This window comes from Callorhinus ursinus, unplaced genomic scaffold, assembly GCF_003265705.2.
Source record: "Callorhinus ursinus isolate GAN/ISIS: 27379988/994484 unplaced genomic scaffold, GSC_fseal_2.0 scaffold40, whole genome shotgun sequence".
Taxonomy (NCBI): domain Eukaryota; kingdom Metazoa; phylum Chordata; class Mammalia; order Carnivora; family Otariidae; genus Callorhinus; species Callorhinus ursinus.
Genome location: NW_027397102.1, coordinates 635,482 through 643,242, shown reverse-complemented (window position 1 = coordinate 643,242; position 7,761 = coordinate 635,482). Strand labels below are relative to the sequence as shown.

The window sequence follows — 7,761 nt, the reverse complement described above, 5'->3', positions numbered from 1 at the left end:
CCCTCTGAGAGGATCCATCCCTTCATATCTCCTGATGCCTTTCCATCAGACTACATCTTCCTTTAGCTGGGAAAGGGTAGAATTGGGTCCCCTGAAATTGTCACTATTGCTCAGTACTTTAGGGAACACCCCACTTGTGGCTACTCTTTAGGTCTTCTTTTCTCTTTTCCAAATTATTCATTTATTTCTTAAGTCAAAGGTATGACCTTACTTCTTAGATTTCATTTGATTTCATCTCTTCCTTTCCTCAAGATGATCCCAAGGGTCTCCTTTCCAAAACTGGTAAACAACTCAGCATCATGGTCTAGTGGTTCTGAAGTCATATTTTCCCCATTCCCCCCAAAGCCCTGTTGTGTTTTCTTGCTTCTGTTTCTTAGCTGTTTTTCTCCTGCCTATCACTCCTCCCAGTTTAAGTTCTCTGGGATAGGCATGATAAAATGAAGAGGAAAGCTAGACACAAGGCAGAATATTGCAATCATTCTTTAGCCTGGTAACAGCTAAATTTCTGTAAACGTGTGTATATGTGTGCATTTATGAAGGGTAGTATTTGGCTCTTGAATTTTGATATTTTCCCAAATAAGTGGATTCAAGAAGAAGAACCATTAAATGGCAAATATATCTTGTTTTTCAATAAAATACATTATAGCTTTACCACTATCTTAGTGAGTCTGTCAGTTTGACTGAAATGCTATTTTTATGGAAACTCATACAATTTTCATTACTGATAATAAATAAGAAGGGAAAGATGCTGAATAGGGTCCATTTGTTTATTTTTTTCAAGGTTTGAATTGACTTTATTGTCACAAGGAGGATCCTACCAAGCAGGGCCTTATAAACCAATATATGTAGTCCCAGGATGTCACCATGGAGAAATCAAGAGGTCATGATTGCAGAAAAGGTCACTATAATTGAAGGACATGATCCAGGGAAGGCCAGCCAAGAATGCAGCAGACAAGATCAGGACAGGCCAGAAGTGATCAGATTACAGGGTGAGGGACAGGACAGCACCCTTCACTCCCACTTCTTGTAGCTTTCCAGATGTGACAGGACCCAGCCCGATGGCAGGAGGAAACACAGGAATCAAGAAGTGAGCCCAATGACAACATCCATGGTCCTGAGCTGCTCCCATGGTGGCTAGGAATGGATCTAGGCACACAGTACCAGGAGCCTCCAGGCTAGGCCTGTCAGGCCCCTCAGCAGCCCCGGTTTCAGTACAGACATGACCACACAGAATAACTGCAGACAGTGGCCACAGGAGCCCAAGATTGGGAACCATTTCTTTGGTAAAGACTTCCTGCTTTGTGCCAGTCACTGGAACTGGAGCCAATGATATATTCAAATATGAACAAGCCATGGCTCCTGCTTTCAAAGACACATCACTGTAAGCATCCTAGAAATAATGCTATTTAAAAAATTTTTTAAATTTTATTTATTCATTTGAGGAGTGGAGGGGCAGAGGGAGAGAGAATCCTGAAGCAGACTCCCTGCTGAGCACAGAGCCCAAGGCAGGGCTTGATACCAGGACGCTGAGATCATGAACTGAACCAAAATTAAGAGTTGGCTGCTCAACTGACTGAACCACGCAAGTGTCCCAACTAGAAATAATTTTTAAAATGCTAGAAGAGTCAAGAGAAGGAAACAATTACTCATGATGTGATCATCAGAGAATACTACAAGGAGAAGTAAGACTTGAATTGGACTTTATATTCAAATGAGCACATTTCATGTAAAAGCATTGAAATAGAAAGATGTGAAGTTTGGCTGAAGTAGAAAGCACATATATGTGAAAAGTGGGAGATAAGTGAAAAAGGCGTCAAGAGCATAAGCTGGCAACTCAGAGCCCCAAGGCCTGTCTTATTCATGGTGTTGGTCCTTGCTTGGACAGGCTCTAAAGCTCCTAGGGTCATTACCATAAAACTTTGTCCAGCTCAGATAGGTGACAGAAACTGTAGTCTTCGGCATGAGCTCAGTGAGTGGAATATATAAGGGTAAGTAGAGGGTAAGGAAGAAGAGTATTTGCATAGAAGAGGGCATCTGATCTGGGGCTAGTTAATAAATGCATTGGAGCCTAGGGTCCTGAAAACTAGAATGAAGGCTGGGGGTTAGAAGCAAAAGAAACATGAACTTTCTCAGTACCACACAGAAATGCAAGCAGCAAAGAAGATAGTATAAGGGGAAATAGGAAAACCGCTGTTCTGGCTTTGCTAGAATTTGCTGCATGACCCTGGGAAGGCCATTGCTTCCGTCTTGGCTTCGGTTTCCCCATCTGTGAAATGAAAAAGTTTATTCAGTAATCATTAAAATACCTTCCAGTTTTGACATTGTATGCTGGGTACTTGGAGACCAGAGTTGTGATGGAGGTTGAGCCTGTCTACAATGGGAGTATAGGAGTGGGACAGAGCAGCGCAGAAAGCCCTGGTGCCTGCCTTAAATCCATTTTGTAGAGGACAAAGCCTTCCATCCCATTATCGTATAAAGATAATGTCAGAAAAATCTTTCCTGAAACTCTGAAGAGAGGGATAAGTCCAGAACATTGCTGCTTGTGTGGCTCAATGGGCAGGGAGCACCACAGGGAAGCCCAGAAATGAAAGTGTCTGCGTACGTAAATCAAACATCAAGTTAACAGTCTAGGTTTGGTCCCTTCTGTGATCCAATCAATCCCTCTACTGGTTATAGCAAGTCAATGAAGAGTTATCTGACTTCAACATGATTCCCAGAGCCAGGTGGTTGTGGCATACAACATCCTGTATCACAGGGTCAGCCCAAATATAGGAAGAATAGGAAGCCACATATACAACACCTATATCTGGAATTCCACCTCAATCAGGTTTTGCCAAAATGCAAATATTTTGGGGGCGCCTGCCTGGCTCATTCAGCAGAGTATGCGACTCTTGATCTCAGGATCATGAGTTCAAGCCCCATGTTGGGTTAGAGCTTAATTTAAAAAAAAGTTACAAAATGCAAATATTTTATCTGAGAGTGGTAGGCAAACTTATTAACTCATGATTAGTCATCAAAATCTTAGCTCTATTCAAATTCTCTGATTTGGCTTGAGGAAATGGTGCAGAAAGGGTGGGTACAATTTAATAGAGGAGTTGGGCTGAAGAAATGTCTGAAAGGCTCTGGAACGTGGGACATTGGCTGGGTTGGACAGTATGCCAGAGCACAAAATGGCATGAGGGAGGGGAGGGATTCCCCCCCCTAAAAAAGGGAAGCATTTATTTCTTTTTTGCATAACATTATAGTTAATTTTGTAGACTGTCTTTCCAGATGAGCTGTGAGTAACTTGAGGTTCTAATATGCTCATGGTTATTTCCACCAAGTGTCTAATCTGTTATCTCAAATTGCTGCTACTGAATTAGGAGATAAGCTTCTAAGATTCAGTCATGAATGCCTTTCATGGACAAAGGAGCTTGTACTTTATCTTGTAAGCAGGCTTAGAAATGGCTACTTCCCTTTCTAGGGGTGCTTATTACTGTCTCCTCTCTGCCAGATTTTAACTTCCTGAGACCTCTTCATTAGTCTATGATCTGAATAAAGATATTAAGAGTAAGACTAGAAAGGAGAGGATGACCACAAGAACAGTTAGCAGCTTCCTACCTTGTCTACTTCCAATCAGTCCATCTTTTAAAAATATATAGTATATATTTATTTACTTATTTTTTTAAAATTCCACTATAGGGTGTTATATGCAACTGTTGAATTATTGAACATTACATCTGAAACTAATGATGTACTCTATGCTGGCTAATTGCATTTAAATAAAAAATTCCAGATAATTAATATATAGTGTTATAATAGTTTCAAGTGAACAATATAGTGATTTAACAGTTCCATACATTATTCAGTGCTCATCATGAAAACTATACTGTTAATCCCCTTCACCTATTTCACCCCCGCCCACTTCTCCCCTGGCAACCACTAGTTTGATCTCTATATTTAAGAGAGTTTTTTTTTTCTTTGTCCATTTGTTTTGTTTCTTAAATTCCACATATGAGTGAAATCATATGGCATTTGTCTTTCTCTGACTTATTTCACTTAACATTATAACCTCTAGATCCATCCATGTTGTTGCAAAAGGCAAGATTTCATTTTTTCATGGCTAAGTAATATTCCTGTGAGGGTGTGTGTGTGTGTGTGTGTGTGTGTGTGTGTGTGTGTGTGTGTTTATCACATCTTCTTTTCCCATTCATCTATCAATGGACCCTTGAGTTGCTTCCATAAATTGGCTATTGTAAATAATGTTACAATAAACACAGGGGTGCATATATCTTTTCAAATTAGTGTTTTTGTTTTCTTTGGGTAAACACCCAGTAGTGGAATTACTGGGTCATATAGTAATTCTATTTTTAGTTTTTTGAGAAACCTCTATGCTGTTTTCCACAGTGGTGGCACCAGTTTGCATTCCCACCAACAGTGCATGAGGGTTCCTTTTTCTCCACATCCTTCCAACAGTTGTTGTTTCTTGTATTTTTGATTTTAGCTGTTCTGACAGGTGTGAGGTCATATTGCATTGTGGTTTTGATTTACATGTCCCTGATGGTGAGTGATGCTGAGCATCTTTTCATGTGTCTGTTGGCCCCATCTGTATGTCTTCTTTGCAGAAATGTCTGTTCATGTCTTCTTCCCATTTTTAGTTGGATTATTTGTTTTTTTGGTTTTGAGTTGTGTAAGTTCTTTATATATTTTGGGTATTGACCCATTATTGGATATAATCAGCCTATCTTGCCCGAAATGCCAGATTATTCACCCCAAGCACTGAAATCTGTTGATAAAAAAAAACCTCTTCTATACTTTTCCAATGTCTTCAGAATAAAGTTCATCACCAATTTCCAATAAAAGTTTTCAGGAAATGAGGAATAGAGGGGAACTTTCTCAACTTGATAAAAAGCACCTACAAAAACACTTATAGATGACATTATACTTAATGGTATAATGGTAATGGTTCCTAAGAATGGGAGAAAGGAAACAATGTTTACTCTTATCATTCTTATTTGATATATTACTGGAAATTCAAGCCACTGCAGTAGGACCAGAAAAAGAAATAAAAGGCTTTCTAATTGGAAAGAAAGAAATAAAACTGTCTCTTTTTCCAGAGGACATGATTATCTATGTGAAAATCCCGAGGAATCTACAAAAAAACCTCATAGATGGGCACCTGGGTGGCTCAGATGGTTAAGCATCTGCCTTCGGCTCAGGTCATGATCCCAGGGTCCTGGGATCGAGTCCCGCATCGGGCTCCCTTCTCCTTGGGAGCCTGCTTCTCCCTCTGCTTCTCTCTCTCTCCCCCCCCTCCTCCTCTGTCTCTCATGAATAAATAAATAAAATCTTTAAAAAAATCTCATAGAATTAAAGCGTTCAACAATGCATCAGGCTACAGAATCAACATACAAATATCAACTGAATTTCCATATACTGACAATAAATATGTAGCAACTAAATTTAAAACACTATAGCATTTATAAGCACTAGAAGAAAATAAATAATATTTAGGTATAAACTTAAACATTTGCAGGATCTGTATGCTGAATATTACAAAGTATTGATGAAAAAAAACAAAGAAGACCTAAATAATTGGAAAGACTTACCATGACCATGAATTGGAAAATTCAACATAGTAAATATGTCAAGTTTCTCTAACTTATCTATGGGTTTAATAACATTCCTATCAACGTCATAGCACATTTTGTAGACATAGAAAGATTATTCTAAAATTCATATGGGAGGACAGAAGCAAACCACATGTTTCACAGAGGACTAGAATATCTAAAACAATCTTGAGAAAAAATAGTCTACAAGTAATTATTCTACCTGATACATACCTACTATCTATCTAGAGTAATCAGAACAACATGGTATTAGCAAGAGAGACAGCTACATAGATCAGTGGAAGAGAATACAGAACCCAGAAATAGACACACACAAATACGTACAACCGGTTTTTGTTGAAGTTGCAAAAGCAATTCAATGGAGTGAGGATAACCTTTTTTAAAAATTTTTTTAAGATTTATTTATTTATTTGAGAGAGAGAGAGCACAAGTGGGAGGAGGCAGAGGGAGAGGGAGGTGATTCTCAAGCTGACTCCACACTGAGGATGGAGCCTGATGTGGGGCTTGATCTCACGACCCTGAGATCATGATCTGAGCTGAAACCAAGAGTCATCCAACTGTGACACCCAGGCATCCCAAGGATAACCTTTTAAACACATGATGGTGGAACAATTGGATATAAATAAGCAAAATGAACCCTTGCCTGAGTCTCATATCTTTTATAAAAATTAACTCAAAATGGATCACAAAATTACTTGTAAAATGCAAAACTATATCACTTTTAGAAAAACATAGGGGAAAATCTTTGGACTTTAGGATGAACCAAAGAGTTCATGTATTTGACATCAAAAGTATAATCCATAAAAGGAAATACTGATAAATTATGCTGCATCAAATTTTAAAACTTTTGCTCAGCAAAAGGCCCTATAAAGAAGACAAGCTACAGATCAGGAGAAAATATTTGCAAACCACATATCTCACAAAGAACTAGTATCTAGAATATATAAAGAACCCTCACAACTCAACAGTATAAATAAACAAACCCCCCAAATATTTAATTAGATAGTGAGCAAAAATATGAAAAGACATTTCACTGTGGTGCCTGTACAGATGGCAAATAAAAGTCTATGTAAAGATGTTCAACATTATTAGCCAGTTGTGAAATACAATTACAACGAAATATCACTATACACCTACCAACATGCTTAAAATAAAAACTAGTGACTATAGCAGATGCTTGTGAAAGGCCGGGGAAATTGGATCACTTATTTATTGCAGTTGGAATGTGAAATGGTAAATCACTCTGGAAAACACTTTGGCAGCTTATAAACTAAACATGCACTACCATATGACCTAACAAATCCATTCTGGGGCATTTATCCCAGAGAAATGAAAACTCGTGGTTACGTAAAACCCTGTAAATGAATGTTTATAACATCCTTATTCTTAATAGCCAAAAATTGTAAACAATTCAGATGTATTTCTGCAGGTGAGTGGCTAAACAAACTGTGATACATCCATAGCATGGAATGCTATTAAGCAATAATAAGAATGAACTATTGATACATATGACAACTTGGATGAATTTCCACTGAATTATGCTGAGCAAAAGAACCAACCCCCAAAAGTTATATACCGTATGATTCCATTTATATAACATTATTGAAATGACAAAATTATAGAAATGGAAAACAGATTAGTGGTTGCCATGGCTCAGGATGTGTGTGGAGGGGGTAGGACAAGAAGGTGGCTATGAACAGAAAAGGACAACAGCAGCCATTCTTCAGGGGATGGAAATGTTTTGTATTTTGACTATGTCAGCATCATTTTCTGGTTGTAATATTTTACCAAGTTTTGCAAGATGTTACCACTGGGTGAAACTGAGTAAATGGCACATGGTCTCTGTATTATGTCTCACAACTGCATGCCAATCAATCTATAATAATCTCAAAATAAAAAATTCGACATGAGAAACTCATTTAACTCTTTTTTAAAAGATTTTATTTATTTATTTATTTACTTACTTACTTACTTATTTGAGAGAGAGAGAGGGAGGGAGAGAGAAAACGGGAGCAGGAGGAGGGGTCAGGGAGAGGGAGAAAGTTAATCCCCAGCCGACTCCACCCTGAGTGTAGAGTCTGAACTGGAGCTTGATCTCACGACCCTGAGATCACAACCTGAGCCAAAACCAAGAGCAGGACGTTCAACTGAC

General features: G+C 38.4%; 1 pseudogene; it reads right to left on the bottom strand.

Moving 5' to 3' along the window:
- Window positions 1–1,011: 1,011 nt before the first annotated feature.
- Window positions 1,012–1,221, bottom strand: LOC112819913 (cytochrome c oxidase subunit 8A, mitochondrial-like; annotated as a pseudogene).
- Window positions 1,222–7,761: the final 6,540 nt, after the last annotated feature.